The following is a 25,779-nucleotide window of genomic DNA, read 5'->3' as shown; positions in this document are numbered from 1 at the left end:
CTTTAAAGCCAGCCCCAGTAATTTTGGGATTGGCAAGACTCCCTCAAATACCTAAAAGAAAAAGATGGAGGATGGAGGTAGGACCAATCCTAAAAGTGACATGGGTCAACAGAGCTAATTTAGAAAATAGTTTTGACTCTTTGTTGTTGTTGTTTTGTTTTGTTTTTGTTTTCGAGACAGGGATTCTCTGTAGCCTTGGCTGCCCTGCAACTCACTCTGTAGACCCGCCTGCCTCTGCCTCCCAAATGCTGGGATAAAGGCATGCACTACTGCCCAGCTTAAAATCATTTTTGAAAATTCACAATTGCAGCATAACCTAAAACCAGATTGCTTCAACATATTTATTTTAATCCCCTGGAACAAAGCTATTATTACACCAGGCCTTCCTCAGCAGAACCCAGACACACCCAGAGAGGTTGGCTCAAATCCGTCCCTGTGCTTGGGTGGTCTGTTCCTTTAAGGAGAACTGCACTTCAGAGATGCTGTCACAGCTGTTGACCCTTCCACCTGCCCTTCTTGGGAGAGCCCACGCCCACTGCTCAGAACAGGGAGGCTGGGAAGGCAGGATTCCACTCCCACAGTGGACAGTGTGAGCTCACTCTTCCCTTTGCAAAGCAACCCATTTTCTGGAGAACTTTCCTCATCCTCCTGACCTCTCCATGTGTCTCCAAAGTCGGGGTCAGCTCTTTCCCATCTGTTCTATTTTACTTTCTGTCACTAATAAAACACCATGACCAAAGCAACTTGGGGAGGAGAGGGTTTATTAGCTTTACACATCCCAATCATCATCTATCACTGAGAGGAGCCAAAGTAGAAAAGTAAAAGCAGGGCTGGACCCTGCGAAGAGGAAACAAACAGAGGTCACGGAGGAATGCTGCTTACTGGCTTGTCCCCCATGGCGGGCTCAGTTTTCTTTTTATGCAACTAGAGATCAACCACTCAAGGGTGGCACTGCCCACAATGGGCTGGGTCCTCTCACATCAATCATTAATCCAGAAAATGTCCCCCTTGCCCACAGGCCAGTCTGATGGAGGAGTTTCTTCCTCCTTTCTTCCTTTCCCACCTCCCCCATTTTCCCTCTCTCCTCCTTTCCCCTCTCTCTCTACTTGGGGAAGGACATTTTGAGAAAGGATCTCTCTCTACATAGCCCTAGCTATGTTCTGGAACTCACTATGTAGACCAGGCTGACCTGAAACTCAGAGATCTGCCTCCTTCTGCTGGGATTAAAGGTGTGAACCACCACATCCACACCTGAGGTTCTCAGAGGGCTCTAGCTTGTGTCAAGCCGGCAAAATAAATAAATAAAAATAATTAAAAAAAAAAAAAACATTAACCAACACACCATCCTTTTTCCTTTCCCTGCTAAGGGACACTTACTCTCCTCTCTCCTACAATTGAGACCAGGAGGTAGAAATTGACTAGGCCATTGGGTGGAGGGGAGTGACTAGCACCTTTCTTGACTAAAGGCCCTTGCAAATGCCCGTAACTTTGTCCGTGCAGAGGCCAAAGAGGCCACAAGGGTCTAATCTAGTGTCTCTGGTTTTACCATGCATGGCCTGAGGCTGAAGATGCCAGGAAGTGTGTGTGGGGGGGATCTCTGTTTCTTTCTCCACCAAAAGAGTACCCCTTTCCTGGAAACCATATTGAGGCTGTGACCCAGACTTCAAGGACATTAAAACCTGGAATAAAAACTGGACTGACCAGCCCACTCCCTCCCTTCCTCATCCACTAAAGCACCATTAACTCCCAAGCAGTGAAGCTCAATGGGATCCCACCTGTCCCTGGTACCCTGGGACCTTTCCTACTGCCCAGGAGCTCAGCCTTCTTTCCCTCCCTTCAGTCCCCTAGAATACGCCCCCTACCTCACATCCCCCCCTCCAAAAAAAAAAGAACTAACCCTCTGTGCTCCATGAATTTCATTCTTTGAATCTGAGAGACAAGAATTCAAATGCCTCTGGCTTGCAGGTGACTTTGATGGCCATTTTGTTTCCAGAACCCTAGCCCTCTTCCTGTCCCTTTCCCTAAGAAATGAATATACACATCCCAAAGCCTTACTACCACAGTTGACGTACCAAAATATAACTTCTTCCCATTTGTTGAGGAAAGTCAGGGAAGCAGGAGCAAACTCTATAAGCTGAAGAACTGAAAATGGGGAAAGCTTGGTCCACTTAGCTTGAGTGTTCATTTTACAGTTGTCTACTTGGCTGTCTTCCAGAGAGATACATAGCAGCAGCAGGCAGCAAGAGCCCGGTATGCAAAGGGGCAGGATAGGAGACAAGGTAAGAGTTTCCAGAGGTTGCTTCATCTCCATATTGGCAAGACCTGACTTGCAGATAACAGCTGCCTGGGGGAGTCAGTCATCCTGCGGATTTGAATACGTAACACATGGCTGTTTCTAACTCTAATGTACTTGGCTGTAACTGGACCCTAAGCGTTAGGGAGAAAAAAGATCCATCTGAAACTTATTGGACTTTAGGCTTGGCTGCGGCTCTCTGGCTGTCACCCAGCACCCTCATCCTCAGGAGCCAGTCGACCTGCCCTTGCTTGCTCATCCTCCTCTCCCCTCACCCACAACTAGTCCATCTCCTGCCCTGGGTCCTGCTCCTTCTAAAAAGTGTGCCAAACCAGCTCTGTGACGTTGGCTTTTCCTAACACCTCCTTTTTGGCCACTTTGAGCAGTTGCTGGAGAAGCAGTTCCACCGGGCAAGAGTTCCCTCGCTGCAGGACTCCCTCCTTGTTTTGCAGTGGCGCCCTAGATTCCTTCACAGCCGCAACATCCCGTGAATGCATATTTTATGAATACTTAATTGCCAGGCAGTAGGTTACACCCTTTCTGTGCCTGCTGTTTCTCCTCTCTCTTTTTTAAAAGTCTGGCTAGGAGATACCACCCTGTGGCAGGGGAAGTAAAACTTCAGAAAGTTCCAGGAAGCAGGTGCCTAGGGTCACAGGGTGCAGGGCAGAGCCCAGGACTCCAAGTTGTCCAAACTCTGAACCCCATATTCCTGACCAGAACAATCTAGTTATTTCACCGGGATATTAAATTTATTATTTCCCACAGTGAATTCATCTCTATCCCTTCCTCCTTGCTCTCCCAGAATATCCTAATTTATAATGTTTTTACTTCTATCTTTTCTAAAACAGAAACCCCAAATTGAAGAAGCATAATCTTCAATGTCACAAGACCTAAAGCCTTGTGTGGTAGTTTGAATGTAACTGGCTCCCATAATTTCTTAGGGAGTAGGGGTGTGGCTTTGTTGGAGAGGGTGTGGCCTTGTTGGAGGAAGTGTGTCACTGTGGGGTTTCCTACGCTCAGGATACCACCCAGTGTCTCAGTTGACTTCCTGTTGCCTGCAAGATGTAGGACTCTCAGCTACTTCTCCAGCACCATGTCTGCCTGCATGCTACCACACTCCCCACCATGATGATAATGGCCTGACCCTCTGAAACTGTAAACAAACCAGCCCAGTTAAATGTTTTCCTTCTAAAAGTTGCCTTGGCCATGGTGTCTCTTCACAGCAATAGAAACCTGACTAGGACACTGTAACCCAGGGTCTCCACCACCCACCTTTTAGAATTTTCATACCGCCCCTGGATCAAGTTCCCTTTACTCCTCTCATGAACTTAATGTCTCGTTACCAAAATTCCTGGCTCAAAAATCTTTATCATAATCGCAGTGTTGTTTTTCTTCTGGAAAGGAGCTGAAGTCACGATACACACAACAAAGCTAGCCTTCACTGGCCTCACCGTAGATGGGACTTTACAACACTTGTCCCTATTGTACAGTTTGGAATTTAATCACAAACAGGTTTTTTACCTGTTTTAGCAGGTGAACCTGTGATTTAGCAGCCACATAAGGAGATCCCTATTTGCCCTAAAAATTAGGGTAGGAGATTAGGAATTGGGGAAAAGAGGATCGATCCATTATGCCTCTGGTCCCCAACAGTGACCCAGGGTCTCCCAGCAGCATTCTGCCTCGAATAGTTCCAAATTGAAAATTCCCAGAAGACAAATGATTGATTGCTTCAATTTGGATCACATGTCTACCCCTAGATCAACTCAACTTAGCCTAAGTCTGCCTATAAATAGAGCTTATGTCCAAAGGACAGAGGCAAATTGAATAGGTGAGCACCTAACCAAAGTTACACAGTGTGGACAACATGGCGGTGCCCTCACCCCATGACAGTCACCTGAAGAAGAGAAGAGGCATCCAGATACAGTCAAACAGGAGTCTCACAGGAGAGTTCAACTACACAGGATGGAGATAATTCAACACATATTCCGTAAGCTTCTGGTGGGAAAAGTCAGCATCAACAAGTTCAACAGAAGCTCACAATTATCACTATAAAGAATGGTGTTTACCTTTAATTCCAGAACTCGGGAGATGGGGGCAGGCAGACCTCTGAATTCAAGGCCAGAATGGTCTGCAGAGCAAGTTCCAGGACCACCAGAGTTACACAGAGAAACTGTTTCAAATACAACAACAGCAACAACAAAAAGGGGCTTGCAGGGCTGGGGAAGTAGCTCAATCGATTGGTACACTGCTTGTATCTCAGATGGTAGAGTGCCTGCCTAGCACACACTGATTGTGCATGGTGGTGCAGGCCTATAATCTCACAATGGAGAAGTGGAGGCAGGAGGATCTAAACGTAAAGGGCTTCCTCAGCTATAACAAAACTGCCCAAATAGACAGCAGCAACAGACCAGATTAAACATGGCGTAGTCACACAGACTATGAGTGAGTGCTCCTCCACCAACCTGCATCAGATACGGATGTGAATTCTGTTCTTCACATGATGCTAAGGAGAAGGAATTGGGGCTGGAGAGATGGCTCGGCAAGCTGGGCGGTGGTGACACATGCCTTTAATCCTAGCACTCAGGAGGAAGAGGCAAATGGATCTCTGTGAGTTCAAGGCCAGCCTGGTCTACAAGAGCTATGACCTTGGTTCAGCTCCTGGTACCCCCATGGGTACCAAAGGAATCCCACATAGTCTTCTGACCTCCACAGGTACTAGGCATGCACACAGTGCACAGACATGTATGCAGGTAAAACATTCATACACAGACAAGAAAAATCTACTTTTAAAAGAAGAAAAAGGATCGAGACACAAGGATATAGTCTCTAATTTGGAGTATAAGAGCATGCAAATGCTAATCTGACTGTTCAAGGTGCTGAAAGGAGCAGGCATGCAGCTGCAGGTTCAGGCTGTTAGGTTGCCCTCTGAGCATTAGGTATGTTCAGTTTGTCAAAAGCCATCCAAACGCCCTTTTATTAACATATCACCCTTGAATGAAAGGATTTTTTTTAATACATAATTGGATACTGTCATGTGGTTACCCCAAAGCTGTAAACTGCTTTCAGCTTGTTTCAGCAGTCCTGACAAAAGGCTGACATACTGCACAGTCTCCTCCCATCTGGCCTGGAAAGGTGATGGCCGCAGCATGCTGGGAAGCAGTCACATGACAAGGGACTGCTCAACAAATATCTTTCGTAGACTTGGGCATCTTTCTAGACACGTGTACAGACAGTGGTTCACCGAGAAAGCTGGTCTACAGAAAACAAACGAGCCAATGCAGAGAGGGAAGTGAAAACACTGTGGGGGATGGAAGAAGCAGCCTATGCGGCTGTCAACATTTCGTTCTGGGGTTTCCCACCTATCCCAGCTCTCATGGGGGCTGCAGGCAATCACTCGAGTTATTGCCAAGAAAACCGTCACATCATTTGCATTAACACGAAGAGCCTTCCCGTTCCTGGCAACCAAGCACACCTTGACTGACGTCATTAATGTTCTTTCCTGAAAATAACCGAGTGGTAGTCACCCGCTGACATGAGCGCTTGTCTTGAATCATCTTATTTAATACTTGAACAATACAACACAGGCGGCATCGTGATTATTCCTACCTCCCAGATGAGAAAACGGAAGCCCAGAGGGGCTAACTTACTTGTTCAAGTCTCAGAACCTGCTAAGTGACAGCGCCAGGTGCTAGACTCAGGCAGCCTGGGTCCAAGGCCTGACATCTTAGCATGAAGAATGCTAACAAACGCAAGACGAACTGTGCACTGCATTTGCGCATCGGACAAAGGTGTCTGGTTTGTTAAGTGAGTTCAAGTGCAGAAATTCGGAAGACTAGCTGGCTGGCTGAAGTCAGTAAGCATCGTTTCCTACACAAGGATTGACAGGGTTAGAGAACCGAGAGAGGCTCAAGATAGGGCACAGCTATATGAAATGAAAACTAGATGCCAGGGGGATGCCTCTTGCAAAGGACCTAGGTTCATTCCCCAGCACCCACATGACAGCTCACAGCCATCCATAATTCCAGTTACAGGAGATCCCGATGTCTTCTTCTGACCTCCCTGGGCAGCGCACATGCTGCGTGGACATACATGCAGGAAAAAAAAAACACTCATACACATAAAAAAAAAAAACTAAAAAAATATTTTGAGGCCATACACATAAAAACAAAACAAAACAAAACAAACCACTGTGTTCTTTCACCAGGAAAAGTATTTCCAGAGTTTATCAAAAATGTTCGTTTAGGTAGGGAGTCCCTGTCGCTGACTTATTCTTCCCCAAATGTTGACTATCCAAGAGAATCCTGGATGTCAGTCCTATGGATGAGAAACCAATGTCAGAAGGTCTCAAGTTCTAGGGAAGGAGGTACCCATAGTCACTTCCTACAAGGACAGCTGCCAGACCCACAAGCCACTCAGCCATGACGCCATTGGTGACCCCACCAACCTTCAAAAAGATTCAGACGCTGTGAGTGAGTTTAAGTCAGATAAGCACTGGTTCTATCTGTAAAAGGAGCTGAAAACCACAGCTGAAGATCTTTTCTATGCACAAGTGACTGAGCAATTGTGTGGCTTTATAATTAGAACGATGCATGATGATTTCTAGATTAGGGCTCAAGGTCACTCTTCTCTTCCCCAACAGTCAGTGCCAAAGAGAGAAAGGTCAGTCCCCAGGCTCTCCAGGCAGCACTCAGTGCACAGCTAAATGGCTCACTCTCAGAGCTTCAGCTTTGATGTTACCTCTTAAAAGTGGCTGGCTTTTGTCTGCCCAAACTGGCAGAGCATTTGGGGTGGTGAGCGGATGATTTATGGCAAGAACACCAAGTTAACATCAGCTTCAAGCCAAAGCGCATTTTATTGTCTAAAGAAAAAAACAAACCCATTTGTAGATGGGGTGGGGCAAGGCTAGTAAAACACTTTGCCAAGGGAAGTAAGGAGGGCCTGGGTTTGGTCCTCAGCACTACAACACACACACACACACACACACACACACAGAGTACTATTTTGTTAAGTCATTAACACCATGTCATAGTATTGCCTTGTGGCTATGAAAAGATAAATTTTGTTCTAGCTTCTTTCCAGGAATCTTAGTCTAGTTCAATCCTGTCATCTGCATTGAGAGAGTTAACCTGAATTGGACAAATAACAGTCATAATACTGGCACTGAACATGTAGTGCAACGGTAAAGAGCTTGCCTAACATGGGCAAGATCCTGAGTTTCATCCCCAGAACCTCAAAAAGAGAAAAAAAAAAAGCTACAGAGAAACCCTGCCTCGAAAAAAAAAAAAAAAGCACACTGCACACTATCAAAAGACACACTGCTTGTGAACATCTAAAGCTTCTATATAGGGTGCAAAACCAATCGTTTCTACGAACCAGAATTTTGAAAAGGAAAAAAAAGTAGGCTTTAAGCTAGTTCAAAAGGCTCACAGCAATATTTTGTTGGAGAAAAGTTCTATTTTCATTAATATCACTAGCATTAATTCTCAGTCTCAGTGATGTGAACATGACTATGTAGGAGCCAAGTAACTCTCAGAACAAAATAATCCCCATCCCTCCCCCAACCCAAACCAGCAGCCAGAAATATGGTCACATTTTCATGGCTACATCTGAACCATATGTGACAATTTTTCTACAAATTCACCAGTTTGAGGGACAAAAATATAATCATCCAAAGTTCATCTCTTATGGAGAATGTTCACAGACGTGCATAAATATATATTATAGATGTGTATAATCATATCATGTTATAGACATGCATGATCACCTCATGTTACAGACCTGCATGATTACATCATATTAAGAGACGCTTATCCCTAAGGAGAGGCAGTGACCACTCAGAAACAGAACACTTGACAGAAATGACACAAAAAAGGCAGAAATACATCAGCTTCAAGTGATACATAAAGTACATATGGAAATTCTGTTAAAAGCCATTATGCCTGTGTATTGTTATATATATATATATATGTATGATAATGATGCATGTTGTCAAATTGACAGAATCTAGAATCGCCTGGAAAATGGGCTCCTGGACATACATGCCTGTAAGGGTTATCTTGATTGGCTTATTACTGTGGAAAGACCCATCTTAATGTGAGCAGGTCAATTCCCCAAGCAGGCGACTGAGTGGAGAGAGAGGGCTGAGCAGAAGCGTGCAAGTGTTCACTGCTCCAGTTTCCTGACTGTGGCTATAACATGACAAGCCACTTCACACTCCTGCCGCCTTCTCTGCCGTGATGGACTGAGCCTTGAAGTGAGAGCCGAAATAAGTCCTTTCACCATTAACTTGCTTTTACCAGTATTTTCCCACAGTAACAGAAAAGCTAAGAAATGTAAGACTACAAGTAAATCCACTGAACCAGTGACACAACATGTGTGTTTCGTGTTTAATTCGTGCTTCCAGGCTAGGGACGTATGTTTACTGTTGTCTCTATGGACCAATCACCTGGACGTTTTATTTGCTTGTTTCACTTTTATTACACGACTCTCAGTCATCTCGAAAGCTACTAAGTAGTTCCCAGTGACAGTTTGTAGACCAAGATAGAATGAAGGGTTTTTTATTATTATTATTTTTGTTTTTGTTTGATTTAACAAGTTTTTATTTTATATGTATGATCATTTGTATGCATGTATGTATGTATTGTGCCACATGTGTGCAGTGCCCGAGGAGACCAGAAGAGAACATCAGATCCCTTGGAACTGAAGTTACAGATGGCTGTGAGCTGCCATGTGGGTTCTGGGAACTGAATCTGGGTCCTCTGTAAGAGCAGCAAGTGCTCTTGACCACTAGGGCATCGCTCTAGCCCCTTTATTAGTATGTTTTAAATGAAGTGAAGCCTATCTGATGAAGAGGATGTCTTTCCTTCTAAGATCATGTCCTTTCGATTTTAATGTCAAAATGAGCTTTTATGAAGTGACATTGCTGGCGGATGGCAACTGTACCTTCCTCACTTGACAAAATACTACAGCATTTAATTTGTAACATATTCTTGGAATGTTAAGGTATGCAGCGCACACATACACGTGCATACATGTGCACACAAGCATTCCCACATACATGCATGCATGCATGCATGTGCACCATGGCACACATTACTGAAAAAACTCCTCGGTAACTTCTTCCTTTTAAAAAAAAAATTAACTTTATATGAATTGGTGTGAAGGTGTCAGATCTCCTAGAACTGGAGTTACAGACAGTTGTGAGCTGCCATGTCGGTGTTGGGAATTAAACCACAGACCTCTGGAAGAGCAGCCAGTGCTTTTAATCCCTGAGCCATCTCCCTAGCCTCAGATATTTTTTTCTAGAGACAGGGTTTCTCTGTGTAACAGTCCTGGCCCAGGCTGGCCTTAAACTCAGAGATCCACCTCCCTCTACCCCCCTAGAGTGCTGGGATTAAAGTTATGCACCACCACTGTCCGGGCAGACTTCTTATAGCCTCCAGGGGCCACTACACGCTGCCATTTGCACCCTAGTACAGTCCCCTCTACAGTAACCAAGGGTTCTCGGTGTGACTAATGGAAACATGATGGTAGCCATCCCCAAAACATGGTGTGAGGTCTTGCAGGTTTCCACCTGACTGTTCTTTCTCTTATGACACTGTACCACCCAGTTTCATAAAAACTCACCATCAGGGCTGGCATGATAGCTCAGCAGGTAAAGGCATAGTTCCCAAGCCTGATGGCCTGAGTTCAGTTTCCAGGGCCCACACAGCGAAGGAGATAGCCAACTCCCACAAGGTGCCTTCTGATCTACACACACACACACACACACACACAATACAAATATAATATCTAAAATGTTTTTAAAAACAAACAAAAAAAAGACCTTACACCATGAGGTCAAAAGCAAGCCATGGAGAGACCCTTATGGAGAGGAACTAAGTCTGCTGGCAACCAGAGCTGACCGCTCAGCCCAAGTCCAGCCTCCATAGCTGCGATAGCCCCACCAGAGACCCAAGACTTAGCCATTTCTGAGTCCCGAACCTTCTGAAACTGTAAGATAATAAACATGGGCATTTTAAACCACCACCTTAGGGATAATTTGCTAAGGAGCAATGGGTAATTAATATAACTCCTTTATCCCCAGCGTCATCATCAGAAGCTCCCGGCATATTCTGTGCCGGTGCTGGAGGAAAAGGGGGAACCCACAGGGGATCATTTCCATTTCCCGGGCTTCGGTTTGCCTAATTCAGCTCCTTTGTCCTCCGTTGCTTCTTCAATTTCTCATGTTGACCATTGCACTCAGTAAATGAAATCCGCCGTCTCCAGCAGCAAACCAATTCCACAGGTCTGTAGACTTTGTGAGAGGAAATCAATCCGGGTACATATGCATTTTGTGAAGTCTTGGAAATCTGGTATATTTCTGTTGACTGACTCTCTGGCCCCAGCTGTGACATCAACACAAGATCCAAGACTAGCTCTACAAAGGAACAAACCTCATGTTTCACCAGGAAATTGAAGGCAGCAGACGTGACTGATCTCTTTTAAATACCTTCCCTTCTACTTTTACAACTATGTATAAGTACTAGAAAAAAATTAGTGGTATTATATATAGCCAGTGCCAGGGTTCCTCTGAGGGGCGCAAAGATGTCTATTTAGAGAACAACCTTAGCATGGCACTCAGTCTGGACGGAGAGACCAAGGCTTAGATCAAACTGTGAAACAGCGATGGCTAAAAAGATTTCACTCGAACAGGTCCAGGAATATGGATTCTCAAGGTAAAGGGAGACAGGCCTCATAGAACGGCGGTGAGAGGTGACAGCTTGGACAAAGAGTCCCAGAGACAACCGCTTAAGATAGCAACATCTATTTTGGGACTTCAAGTTATTTATGTTGCTAAGGGTATAAAATTGCTCGAGCCTTCATTAACATCTGTCACAAGTACCAATGCTGTGTGTGAGAAACTTGGGAGAAAATCAAGAGAAAAGGGGATGGGAGGCTAGATAGATGGCTCAGTAGTTGAGAGCACCAACTATTCTTGCAGAAGACCCAGGTTCGATTCCCCGGCACCCACGTGCTGACACGCAACCATCTGTAACTCCAGTTCCAGGGGATCTAGTGCCCTTTTCGGGCCTCTGTGAGCACCAGGCACATGTGTGGTATGCAGATATGCATGCAAGCCGAACACCCCCACACAAAACATCAGTATCGCCTTTAAAATGTAAGAGAAAGGGCATGGGAACTAAGTTGACAATTGGGTCATTGTGGAGCCAAGGAATAAAAGCATCCAAGTGCTGGATCTGGTGGCACATGATATAATCCTGGCACTTGGAAGGCAGAGGCTGAAGGATCTCTGAGTTTGAGGCCAGCCTGTGCTACATGGCAAATCCCATTGTAAGATCAAGCTCACTCTACTGTGCCAAGGGTGTCCTGGGGTCATTCCTCCTGCCTCCACTCCCACATGCTGGAACGACAGCTGTGTGTCACCATGCCTACTCTCCTGTTTCCACTGAGCTATCCCCTCATTCTACCCTACCTTGTCCACCAATCCAGTTGTTCAAATCAATTTTGTCGAGATCATGAACAAAATCCTCCTTCTGTCTACCTGCCCAGGTCTTTCTCTTCTCTAGGTACCACAACCCCAGTTAACATGGTCACAACCCGGCTAGTAGCCCAAGGTGGAAACATGGGCTGTTCCTTTCCTGTGGCCTTCATCCACCATGTCCAACTGGCCATCAGAGTCTGATAAGGATGCTTCTAGAAACAAATCCTACTGCTTCTTCACCCCATTGGACTTCAGAGAGGGTGTGCATTTTAATGATGTCAGAAAATTACTATGTCTGTTCTTGGCCAAGTAACTCACCTCTACTGCTTGAGAGACAAGGCTGTGATAATTAAACAAATATGCAAAATAGTCAAACACAGTAGGAAATTAAAAAAAAAATCCCCCTGGATCTCACTTTTCCCAGTCTTTACCAGCTGGTAAGTCAAGATGTCTGTCTACCCACGTGGCTCATCTTGCCCTTCCTCTTCTGAATGCCCTAATTTTTCTGAAAACAAGCAGTACTGACATTCCCTTGCACAAAACCTTCCCACATTTTGTCTCCTCCTTTGTTTTGATTTCTTGGCCTTTGGTTTTGTTTTGCTTTCATTTCTCCCTTCCCCCAGGTCTGACATAGTCCAGGCTGGCCTCAGACTCAACTCTTCAGCAGAGGATGTCCTTCAAAGCCTGATCCTCCTGCCTCCACCCCAAGTGCTGGGGTCACAGGCATGTACCACACCTGACTGGATTTTTTTGCCCATGGAACTAAGTCCTAATTCTTAAGCATGATAAGTGGCAAGCTCTAACTGTCCTTCTGTCTTCCTGAGTCTAGTTTAGTCTAAACCATGAACTCCCCACAGGCCACTTCCTGTCCACATTGGCTTCCTGTCTGCACATGCTGACCCTCTGGTGGTCAGCTCCTGGCCCATACCCTCGTCTCCAAAGTTGTTATTTAAGGGAGACACACATTTTCTCAATTGTTCAAAACATAGAAGCTCAAATTCTACTGGGGGAGGGGAGTTCAGAGGGAAGGGGAGAGAGGGGGATGATGGAAGAGAGAGAGTGGAGGAGAGGGGAAGAGAAAGAGAGAAAGGGGAGGGGAGAGAATCAGAGGAGAAAGAAGTAGTATGAATGAAAATGAATTGTGAATATAGGCAAAGTGACAAAAACTAGTGAATCTGGTTAAGAGTAACTTCAGACTTAAAAAAGTAACAAATGGCCGGGCGGTGGTGGCGCACGCCTTTAATCCCAGCACTCGGGAGGCAGAGGCAGGAGGATCTCTGTGAGTTCGAGACCAGCCTGGTCTACAAAGGGAGTTCCAGGACAGGCTCCAAAGCTACAGAGAAACCCTGTCTCGAAAAACCAAAAAAAAAAAAAAAAAAAAAAAAAAAAGCAACAAATGCTAGGTAACCCTGAAAACGTTTGTTAAGTTTGAAATTAAAAGACAAATAAGATTAAAAATAAAAAGCATTATGCAACAGAAGAACCACAAGGAAACAATCGAACTAACCCAAGTTGAACATTTTACCAAACAACTGACCTACTTTCTCAGAATGTCAACGCCCTAGAGGGACAGGGAGGAGAAAGCAAGAGAGGGAGGCAGGGGAGGAGCGGGAGGAAGAAGAGGGAAGGGAGGATTGAAAGGGAAGGGGTGTGAAATCCAAAATTAACAACGCAATGGTGAACTTGAATTGGACCAAACTGACAAAAAAGTTATGACATACATGATTGGCACAAATGAGGAAACCTGAAAATGGACGGCATTATTTAATAGCATCATAGCAGTATCGAATTTCCTGTAGTTAGGTATAAGAATGTCATTGTGCTTAAGAAATTCATGCTGAAGCCTGGGTTGTGGCTCAGTGGTAGAGCAGTTGCCTAGGAGGTTCAAGGCTCTGGATTCCCACCCCCTCCAGCACCAAAAAAGAAAAAAGAAAGGAAGCAAAGAGGGAGGGATGGAGGGAAGGAAGGAGACAGAAAGAGGGAAGAATTCATGAGCAAATATTTTAGATACTTAATAGCAGAAGATCGTGTTTCAATATATAAGATTACCCCCTTCTGTGTGTGTGTGTGTGTGTGCACACGCGTGTGCTAATAATACGGTATGTGTCAACAGAGAAAACAAAGCACTCCGTCTACTTTGAAAGCTTTCCCTCTCCACTGAGACAAAGACTATGAATGTTGAATACCAACACTCAAGATGACACAAATAAATGGGAAGATTTCCTATGCTAGTGAGATTAATGATTATTAAAAGCCCATACTACCCTACAAACCCCTACCAAAATGTCCATGACAATTTTCACCGAAAAAGAATCAGTCCTAAAATTCATAGGGAACCATGACGCTCCAAATAATTAACACAATCTAGGGCAAATAAATAAATAAATAAAAAGCTGGAGGCAGGGGGCTGGAGAGATGGCTCAGAGGTTAAGAGCACTGACTGCTCTTCCAGAGGTCCTGAGTTCAATTCCCAGCAACCACATGGTGGTTCATAAACATCTGTAATGAGGTCTGGTGCCCTCTTCATGTCCAGCAAGCATACAAACAGACAGAACACTGTATACATAATAAATAAATTAATTAATTAAAAAAAAAGCTGGAGGCATTACATGACTTGATATTAAAATATACTATGAAGCTATAGTAACCAAACCAGCACAGTACTGGCATAAAAATACAAAGACACAAAGATGAGTGGGGCAGAACAGAGTACAGAAATAAATCTACACATTTCTAGACAACTAACCCAGCATAAAGAGCTCACACAGCAAGGAAGGCTGTAAACCGGAATAATGAGCTCACACACTGGCGAGGGATGGTCTCTTCATGGGACAGAGACTGAAATTCACGGGCATGAGAACAAAACTGGACTCATCACACCATATACAGAAAGGAATTCAAATGGAGTAAGACTTAAACATAAGACCTGGAAGTTTAAAAACTAGTAGAAGGGAATACAGGGTGAGAATTCCTTGACACTGACTTGGGGGTGTAAGTTTGGGATATGACCCACATTGCATAAGGCAATACACAAATAGACAAAGAAGGTGGTGCTAGATTTACAAAGCTTCCACACAGCAAAAGACATAACCAACAGAATGAAGAGGTAACCCATGGGAACATGATGGAGGAAGGTCATTGGTTAAAAAAAATAAAGAAACTGCTTGGCTGGCCCTCATAGGTTAAAACATAGGTGGGAGGAGTAAACAGAACAGAATGCTGGGAGGAAGAGGAAGTGAGCTCAGACTCGACAGCTCTCCGCTCAGGCGCAGATGCCTCAGAGAGACGCCATGCTCCCGGCTCCCAAGCAGGCACACGCGATGAAGCTCCCACCCAGAATGGACGTAGGCTAGAATCTCCCAGGTAAGCCACCTCATGGGCTACACTAGAAATGGGCTAGTCCAGGTGTGAGAGTTAGCCGAGAAGAGGCTAGATAGAAATGGGCCAAGCAGTGTTTAAATGAATACAGTTTGTGTGTTGTTATTTTGGGGGCATAAGCTAGCCATGTGGGCGGCCGGGTGCTGGGGACGCAGCCCGCCGCTCTTATTACTACAGGAACAGAAGGGAATGTTTGCAAACCCTGCATCTCAAGAGAGGTCAACTATCTAAACTCTATAAAGAACTTAAAGGCATGGAAAATAAATCTTTTAAACAGACCTTGATCCTAGCACTGGGGAGGCAGAAGCAAGTAGATCTCTATGAAGTTCAAGGTCAGGTGGGTCTACACAGTAATTCTCAGGCCAGCCAGGACTAAACAGGGAGATCCTTTCTCACAAACAATAGCAATAATTATAATAATAATGATAAATGTTTTAAAAATATAAAGATCCGGCCAGGCGGTGGTGGTGCACGCCTTTAATCCCAGCACTTGGAAGGCAGAGGCAGGCGGATCTCTGTGAGTTCGAGACCAGCTTGGTCTACAAGAGCTAGTTCCAGGACAGGCTCCAAAAACAGCAAAGAAGCCCCTAAAGGATGGTAGCCCAAGTGAAGTAGGCTGGGACCACAAATGCAGACGCCGCACAATGCCACAAACATGTAGGATCTGAGTCAGTCAAACTCAGGAGCAAAGCACAGAAAAGCAGTTTCCAGGCCAAGAGCAGATAGATTCGGTCAGTTAGGGCAAATTCAGTGGGATTTACCGAACACCCCGGTGTCCACCGTCCAGGATGTGCTTAGTTTGTGGGGCTAGAGAGATGGCTCAGTGGTTCAAGGCTGAGGCTTAGGGTTGCTCTTCCAGAGGACCTGGGTTCAATTCCCAGCATCCACAAGGTACCTCAGTTCCGGAGGATCCAACCTTTCTTCTGGCCTCCATGGATCCTCCATGCATGGGGTACAGAGACATATGAGCAGACAAAACAGCCAAACACATGAGACAAAAGACTGAATAAGGATGTACAGCGTATTTGAAAATTGTTAAAAGTAAGATAGTAAGTGTTCTAACCACATGCACTTAATGCACGTGTACGTTATTTTTGGATTTCATGGGTTTTTATCAAATTTTTTACTTACCAACCACAATTTCCCCTCCCTCATCTCCTCCCACTCCCTCCCTACTTCTTCTTTCTATGCCCCCCCCATCCTCTCCTCAGAAAGGGAAAAGTCTCCCATGGGAGTCAACAAAGCCTGGCACAACAAGTTGAGGTAGGACCAAGCTCCTTCCCCCTGCATCAAGGCTGAGCAAGGCATCCTTAGGTTCCATAAAGCCAGCTCATACTACAGGGACAGACCTTGATCCCACTGCTAGGGAACCTATAAACAGACCAAGCCACACAACTGTCACCCCAAATGCAGAGGGCCTACGTCGGTCTCATGCAGACTCCCTAGCTATGGGTCTAGAGTCTGAGAGCTCCCACTAGCTTTCAGCTGGGATTTTGTGTTTTAAGGCAGGGTAATGCTACATAGATGAGGCTGGCTTTGAACATGTGATGCTTCTGCTTCAGCCTCCTGAGTGATGAGATTATAGGCCTGTGCCACCATACCCAGCCTAACCCAGATAATATTTTCTCTGGGTTTGTTTGTTGTTTATGGTGGGCCTGGGGATCGAACCTAGAACTTTGCATATGCTAGGCAAGAGTTCTACCACTGAGCTATGTCCTCAGTCCAGTAACTCCTTTTAAAAAGCTGCAAGCAGGGCTAGAGAGATGGCTCAGTGGTTAAGAGCATTGCTTGCTCTTCCAAAGGTCCTGAGTTCAATTCCTAGCAAGCACATGGTGGCTCACAACCATCTGTAATGAGGTCTGGTGCCCTCTTCTGGCCTGCAGACATACATACAGACAGAATATTGTATACATAATGAATAAATAATTTTTTTTAAAAAAAAGCTACAAGCATGAGTGCCTTCGTGTGCATATGCAATTCACAGTGCCTGCAGATGCTAAAAGAGGGCATCAGGTCCCCTAGAATTGCAGTCCCGGGTGGCTGTGAACCACCTCATACTCTGCAAAAGCACTGAGCCATCTCCAGCCCCCCAAATGGGGAACTGTAGCTAGAGCTTCTCAAAACATAAAAAGGGAATTAGTGCTGCAGCCTATACCGTTGCAAATGTTTTTAATCTTACTATAAAATGCCCCAGTTGGGTTGTTAGGATCGATTTTTACCTTATTGCATTTAGACCTAAGGATTCTGGAGGCAAGAATCTAAGTTGTCTTTGGGGAACAGCAGGAGGAGAATTCTATCTAACCCAGGACAGTTTTAATTGCTGCTATGGTGTTACTGGGGGGAAATTTATGCTACAATGTGAGCTCCTGGGAAGGCATTCTTGAGATGAGAACTGGAACAGAAAGCAAGCCCCTGGTTTGAGCTCAGCGTGGTGCTGCCGTTCATGTAATCACGCCCTGTGTGCCTCTGTCCTCTTACGGAACCTCCGGGAGCAACATTGGAAGGGCCACAGCTGGTTCCCAGTAGATAGACAAAGAAGCGGCAACCCTGTCTATGGAGAGACGACGAGTGCCTATGGGAGTTGGAGCCGGTGGCCTTTCTTATTTCCAGCTTCTAGCACCATTGCAGGAGGTGGACCCATGATAAAATCCCCACGGTGAGGGGCTGGAGAGACAATTCCAAGGTGAAGAACACTAGCTACATTCTTCAGAGAACCCGGGTTCAAGTCCCAGCAGCCACATGGTGGGTGGTTCCCAACCGCTTTCTATATCTCCAGTCCAGGAGATCCAAAGCCTTCTCCTGGCCTTGGGGGGCACAGCACACACATGGTATACACACAGACATACATGCAGGCAAAACACCCATACACATAAAATTAAAAGAACTTAAAGCCCTGGGCTAAGAGGTCAACCCATTGGAGAACACATAGATGCCATGTTCTTCCTCTCTCCCTTGCTTGCCCTTACTGGGGATCTATAAGTTTTCTTTTCTCTGTAGCTTCTGCCCTTCACTCTGCCCATCCCGTGCTGCTGTTTGGATGTTGAATGCCCCTTGACAGCCCGCTTGCTGAAGGCCTGTTCTTCTGAGTGGTACTATTTAGAGGACCATGAACCTTTAAGAAGAGATCTTGGGACTGGAGAAATGGCTCAGTAGTTAAAACTGCTTACTGCTCTTCCAGAAGACCTGAGTTTGGTTCCCAGCACCCACATAAGGCTGCTACAGCCACCTGTAACTCCCCTTCTTGGGGATCTGGTGCCCTCTTCTGGCTTCCAAAGGAACCCATACACATATGGCCTACAGACACATACACATAATAAAAATAAATCTTGAAAAGACAAGAAAGGTCTTGCAGGAGGCCCTTAAGTCACTGGAGTCATGCCCCTGAAGTGAGCTGTATGATCCTGGTCCCTTCCTCTCCTTCTTTGACTGTTTGGCCAAGAGGTGAGCAGCTTGCTCCTTCCAATGACCTCCAGAGGCTTAAGCAACAACTCCACCTGGTCACAGGCTGGACCTCCCAAAACTGTGAACCAAAGTATACTTTTCTTCCAAGCTAATTATCCCGGGCATTTTGACCCAGTAACAGAAAGCCAAGTGACACACACTGCAAACCCTCACCGAAGAACACTATCATTTCTGTTGTCAATTGTCAATACTGGGTCCAAGGTCACCCCACACACTGAGGGCCCAGAACACTTTGAATTCTTCTTGGGATGATAGCTGCCCCGTAGGTCAAGTGCACTTCTCTTCTTAGTGCAGGGTCAGGTCAAGCAGTCTCCAGATACCTGTCCAAGAGGAAAGCTCCGTACTTGGAGAAAAGAAACAAGTCTCAAGCCGGGCGGTGGGGGTGCACACCTTTAATCCCAGCACTCGGCAGGCAGAGGTAGGCAGATCTCTGTGAGTTTGAGGCCAGGCAGGGCTACAAGAGCTAGTTCCAGGACAGACTCCAAATCTACAGAGAAACCCTGTCTTGAAACCCGCCCCCCCCCAAAAAAGAAACAAGTTTCTGTGGTCTTGAGTGGAAGCCCCCTCTCCAAGGCAGCTTGAGTGTTTTCCCAGGTACAGCGTCTAATTCAGTCACAAGAGTCACGACGGATCCCACCCCTATGGACCCTGGCAGTCTTTCATTGCCTCTGCAAGCACAGTTCTTGCTCTTACAAGCCTGCTGGAGGTTTCTATTGTCTTGAACTCAGAGTGTACGGAACACAGACATTCAGCCTCTCAGCTATTCTCAGGGATGCTTTTTGCTCTATAAGGACACAAAGTGGTTTTTGAAGCATCTCTTGTTTGTCGCAGGGTTCTGCAGCTACAAGGGAGCAGGCTTTGGTGAGCAGAGGAGAGAAAGCTATGTCTTTGTGCTTCCCCGTGATTGCTCTGCCAGAGAGTGACATCCCGGGGGAGCTGTCTAACAGCAGACAGCATTGCTAACAGGAAGCGGGCAGCAACATGGTTTTTAGCAATAATGATCAAACAGTCTTTGAATTTTCCCCTTTATCCCTGAAATGCCTGGTGTTGCCTCGGATCTATTCATCCCCGCTTATTCATCTGGAGCGAGTCATCTCTGTGGGTCTGTACACAGAAGTCACAGGGCTCCGAGGACATCGCCTGAGACAAAAAGCTCCCAGGCTCTGAGGGAGGGCCAGAAAGATAAACATTTGCTCCAAAGATTAAGGAGCTCTTTAAAAGCCAATAAGAGAGGAAAGAGCAACATGAAAACATCTCCTCCAAAGGGCCTCGGGTTTTGAAGATGGCCCCCTGTAGCCCTCTTAACATTTTCTTACCATGGCCATCTCTGACTCCTCCATCCTGTTTGCCCCACTCCCTATTATCCTCCGGCATTAATTTCCTCCGTTAGTTATCCGGTCTCACTCTGGGATGTTCTACATCCTGTCTCTGCTGCTGCTTCCACCTTAACCTATGAAGATCGCCATCCCCAGAAAACGCCCCACTGCCTCAGATGCCCTGTTCTTGGAGGTCCTTTCCCTGTGTCCCCTGAGGGTGGATGAAGACCAGCAGCTCCGACACTGTCTAGACTTACTGACTCCAAAATCTCTGTGGTTGGGGTTGGGAGGCTCTGCATTTTAGAACCGTGTATGATGGTCCTAAAATTTCAGGACTTGGGAGACACGGACAGAAGGATCACCCTTGAGTCTGAGGTCTCCAGGGCTATACAGAAAAACTTCAAAGGGGGAGGGGTGGGAGATGGGGGCAGCAGGTGAGTCAGGGCATGGCTCATGCTTACTAAACAAGCATTAAGACCTGAGTTCTAATCCCCAGCACCCACATGAAAACTGAACATGGAGATACATGTCTGTAACCCCAGTGCTAAGAAACACAGAGAAGGTAGCATCCTAGGGGCTCATGGGCCAGCCAGTCCAGCTGGAACAAGTGAGCTCCAGGTTCAGGGAGAGACTGGAAGACACTCACCATCAACCTCTGGCCCAGCATGCATATGCATGAAGTCAAGCACCCTGGCTCCACCTCCAACCTATATTCTAACAAACACCTGGGTGATTCTTGAGCTGCTCAGAGACTGAAAATCACTGTTGACACAAGTTGTCCCTCTCTTGTGACTGGATTGTCTTCCTCTGTCCTGTCACTAAACTTATCACCTGGGGCTCTCTCTGTCCTAGGCCTCAGGTTGCCTTGTGTTCTTTTCTCTAAGTGAACTCAGTCACCGAAGACCAAGTCGGTGTTTGTTTTTGCACAGATTGAGCCTACACCAGATACTCTCGAGTGTGCATCTCCATCTCTGACCTCTTCTCTGAGCCCTGGGATTTTATGAGGTTGCTCTCTGGATCTCTCTAGCAAAATATTCCATGGCTTTCTAAACTCAGCTAGTCTGAAGTGAACTCAGCCTCTCCTAACCCACTCTGCATCTGTGTTGACTATCTGGGCTCCACGGCAGTACGTGGCAGCCACCCTGCCCCTGCCATCCTAGGAGCCAATAACTCCCACCACCTTCGAGTTTTGAAAGTCACAGACAACAGCTCCGGGTCTGAGGCCCGATCCTCTTTAAGGATGTGGGACTCGCCCACAAATTTATTTCTCACAGTCTTTGTAGATCTGTCTTCCTAGACAGTCCCAGGGTGGGTGAACCGGTCCAAGCTTGCTCTTACTCCCAAGATCTCCCTAAGCCTCCGAGTTTCTTCCTCCACACTAAATCAACATATGCCTGTCATTTCCCATCCACTGGGGTGACTCTTCTCTCAGCTCACATTTCAGCCAAACAAGCCCCTTCCAACTACCACACCATGAAAGGGACGAGTGCCAGCAAACCCTACCTCCCTCTGTCACCCCATCACCCCACACCCTGGGAATCTGGTCCCACACATGTTCTCAGAGTTTCTGCCTATGTAAATCACAGAACTCAGTAGCTCTCTGGAATGTAGAGGAGGATCCAGCCACAGGTTAAATCTCCAGTGGTATCGGACTATCCTCCGAGCCAAACTGCCTCCGTGTTCAGGAGTGGGACTCAGCCTGCTCACCAGAGATCATCAGCTAGCCTTGCTGATTGATGACTTTCTCTCCCGGCTGTCAGGAGCAGGGAGGGCCGTGGGGCCCTCTCCTGAGGATCCAGCTCCCTCTCCCAACCAGCTTTATGCAGTTCCTCCCCAATTGTACATGACCTCTGGGTCTCTGGGAAGGATCTCAAAGTGTGGGCCTTGACCCCATTGGGGCAGGGGTCAAATGACCCCTGCATAGAGGTTGCCCAAGAAAACACTGATATTTACATATGATTCATAACAGTAGCAAAATTACATCTAATGAGGAGCAATGAAAATAAGTTTATGGATGGGGATTGCTGCAACATGAGGAACTGTATTAAAGGGTTGCAGCATTAGGAAGGTCGAGAGCTCCTGGGCTAGAGACTATGGGTGAGGAAGACGGGGTGAGGGGACTCTATACTCACAGCCATGACGGACTCAGCATGCATGCTAGGGGAGGACCTTCCACGGCGGCTGCTGTAGGGTCTCTCATGCTCCTGTCTGTCCCCTTCCCCACTGCTCCATGTTAATAAGCTTAAGAAACTCTAAGGAATTTCATATAGTTTATCATTGGGAGAGGATGAAGAGGGGGAGACCTAGTTTACATCTCACCCAAGGAAGGGATTTTAGTAACACCTTGTATCTCAGGTTCGGGACCTGCTGAGATCTGAGTCCAGTGGCATGATAAGCTGCAAAGAGGGTCTGTGGGCCCTGAGGTGAGTCAGCCTTGTCACTACCTCAGTTCAGAATGTGGCAATTTCTCTGGGCAACACAGGGTTAATCTCTAAGCTGAGCAGAGAGGTCACTTCAGCCTGAGCAAAGGGGTCAAATGTATTGAGGGTGAAAAAGGGGACTTCTGCCGCTGGTAAAGAATGCATTAGAAAGTATGGGTTCTACATCCTACCCCGACTTCCAGATCTCATTCTTTTCCTATAACTGTTCTCCATTTAGCAGTAGACAGCAAGGCCAGGTAATGTAATCTAGCCAGTAGCAGGGAGTTCTCTATTTGGCTGTCAGCAGTCTCCACCCTAGACAACACAGGACGCTCCCTTTTCAAGGTGCACAGAGAAAGTGTCCTAGGTCTTATCGGTGCTTGAGCTGGTAATTTAATCCCCGAGGCTTACGATTTTCCATCAACATCGGGACCAACAGACAAGCGTGGTTGTTTGCTAATGTCTGAAGATGTTTGAAAGTCGTGCAGAGTTACTTAGTTCCTTTGCTTCTGTGTGTGTGGGTTGTATGTACATGTATGTGTGGGAGGTGTTGCCTACACGTGTGTATGTGTGTGTACATGGAAGCCAGAGGTTGACTGGATATTTTCTCTAGATGTGTGTCCTTCCAATCAACTCAGTAGTGAATGGAAGAGCCAAGAGGAAACACCTTCAGCCTCCCCCACAACATTGGCTATTTGTTGCCTTGGATGGAAACCTTGGCCCTAGCTTCCTGACTGGAATAGATACTGCTCTCCTAGGCCTCCAGCCAGCCAACTGTAGACCTCCGAGCCCCTCAGCTTCCTCTTGTCCCACGAGTCAATTCCTTATGGTAATCTCTTTCCTTGTTTCTGTTTCAATGTATAGTATATGTACGTACATAAGTACACATCTTAGTTCAATGTGTATACTGTTTCACTTAATAGCATATGTATGCGCACATCTATACATGTCTTAGTTCAGTGTATACTGGAGAAGCCTAATATAACAATGAACAGATCTTCTCCTCTGAATCCCCTCAGTTCTGCCTGAACTGCCTCATCACTAAGAATTAGCGTCATTGCGAGTGACTCTTCCCAAGTTCCTCTGGAGGACATCTTGTCTGCTACTCGGTATCTCAAACAAGGAGATCCCAGTTCAGTGAGTCAGTACTGACGTCAGCCCTCTTGTGTTGTTAGTCCTGGAGTGAAGTCAGGGTTGAGACAAGCTAGGAGTGTGTGTGCTCACTGAAACAACCAATGCCATCATCTGGGTAACAATGATGTCCTTGTGCAGTTTTCTTAAAGTAGGGAAGCAGAGAGAAAATTTGTACTCGCCGCAAACTAGAAGGATCCTGGCTCCATAGCTATCTTTTCCTTTTCTATTTTCTTTCTCCTTTTTTCTTTTCTTTTTCTTTTTTTTTTTTCTCACCACTATACAAACGAGGATCTTTTCTTTTTTCGAGACAGGGTTTCTCTGTGTAGCTCTGGCTGTCCTGGAACTTGCTCTATAGACCAAACTGATTTCAAACTCAGAGATCAACCTGCCTTTGCCTCCCTACCGCCCAGCTAACCATCCTTTGTCTTTTTACTCTAAGACTTACTGATTTATCTATATAAAAGTTATGCCCGTGTCTGTGTGTGTACCACATACATGCAAGGAGACCATGGAGGCCAGAAGAGGGGGTCAGATCCCCTGGCACTGAAATTATAGGTGTTTTTGAGCTGCTGAGTGGGTGCTGGGAACTGAAGCTGGGTCGTCTGATGTTTTGTATGAGTGACTATAAAAAATGATAGCATTTTCTCCTCGCAGTCTTCCCTCAACTGCAGCGCCCTCACACACACTCATAGACGCAGGCTTCTTCTCAAACTGCCGAGAGCTCTTAGACATACTTCCGAAGGTGGAAAGGCTACGGAGGACTCAGCCATTAATCAGATTGAGAGGGTTTATGTAGTTGACAGCTTTAAAAAAATATTTGATTGAAAGATCAGAAAAGCCATGCAGCTAACACATCATGTTAAGTACCCAGATAAGGAAGGAACTGCTACAGTAATTATACCATCAAAAGAGGGTGCCAGGGCCAGAGAGGGAGCTCAGAAAGTAAAGGCATTTGTCACCCAAACCTAAAGGACCAGAGTTCAATCCTCAGAGCCCATGGTTAAAGGAGAGAACCAACTCATGAAAGTTGTCCTCTGATTTCAATATGCACATCCCTGCATATATATCATCATCACCATAAGAGTGTTCCCAGGGCTGGAGAGATGACTGGGCAATTAAGAGAGCTTCCTGCTCTTCCGAAGGACCTGAGTTCAGATCCCAACCCACATGGCAGTCGACAACCACCTGTAGCTCCAGTTCTAGGAGACCTAACAACTTCTGACTTTCAAAGGAATCTGCATTCACACATTCACTCTCTCACACACACACACACACACACACACACACACACACACACACACACGTGTGTGTATATACACACAGAGAGACACATGCATAATTAAAAACAAAAGTAAATATTTTTAAGGTGTTTCCAAAAACTAAGAACATTATCAGTTTTCCTCTGAGACCTACAGCAGAGATCTGTTTTCATGAAATCTTTTTACCTGCTGGTCCCACTAGTATATTTTGAAAATGCCTTGATTCGTCATTTTCTTTTGTTTGGTGACTGTTAAAAAGTTCTTGTAAGCCGGGCGGTGGTGGTGCATGCCTTTAAGTCTCAGCACTCGGGAGGCAGAGGCAGGTGGATCTCTGTGAGTTCGAGACCAGCCTGGTCTACAAGAGCTAGTTCCAGGACAGGAACCAAAAGCTATGGAGAAACCCTGTCTTGAAAATCAAAAAAAAAAAAAAAAAAAAAAAAGTTCTTGTAAACACACACACACGGGGTTCCAACGGGTTTGAAGCATATCACTATTGTAATAAATTTAGGGTACACTCCTTAAAGAGTACAGTGTGTGCTAAGAAGTTTCCAGAATTCTTTTCTAAGAACAAGAGGTACCGGGGCTGGAGAGATGGCTCAGCGGTTGACAGCGCTGGCTGCTCTTCCAGAGAACCCGGGTTCAAGTCCCAGCACCCACATGTCTGCTCACAACTGTCTGAAGATCCAGTTGCAGGGGATCTGACACCTTCATACCAATGCACATAAAGTTAAATATACCATAATATATTTTTTAAAAAAAGAACATTATATTAAAAAAAAAGAACAAGAGGTACCACAGAAGGCCTCAGAGGTTCTGTTTCGATGGACAGAAGCAGGGCTGAGCTATTGGCTACTGGGGCTACTAAACGTTCACTGATCCACCAAGCCTAGAATTATATATCAGCTCTACAGGGCCAGGTTGGGCTGGCCTCAGGAGACCAAGATGGAGTGTGTCAGAATAACTCTAATACTTAATAGTTAACCACTCTGGGAAGAAGGCATTATTCAGTGCTCTGCCCAAAGCTACTGCAGCA

At 45.9% G+C, this 25,779-nt stretch overlaps 1 protein-coding gene across 2 annotated transcripts in view; it reads right to left on the bottom strand.

Moving 5' to 3' along the window:
* The window catches only part of Extl3 (exostosin like glycosyltransferase 3), a 92,468-nt gene that overhangs the window by 44,243 nt on the left and 22,446 nt on the right, over positions 1 to 25,779 (bottom strand). The window lies entirely within an intron of this gene.

The sequence above is a fragment of the Microtus ochrogaster genome, chromosome 17 (assembly GCF_000317375.1).
Source record: "Microtus ochrogaster isolate Prairie Vole_2 chromosome 17, MicOch1.0, whole genome shotgun sequence".
Classification (NCBI taxonomy): domain Eukaryota; kingdom Metazoa; phylum Chordata; class Mammalia; order Rodentia; family Cricetidae; genus Microtus; species Microtus ochrogaster.
The sequence above is the reverse complement of the archived record's forward strand: the minus strand, read 5'-3'. Positions and strand labels throughout refer to the sequence as shown.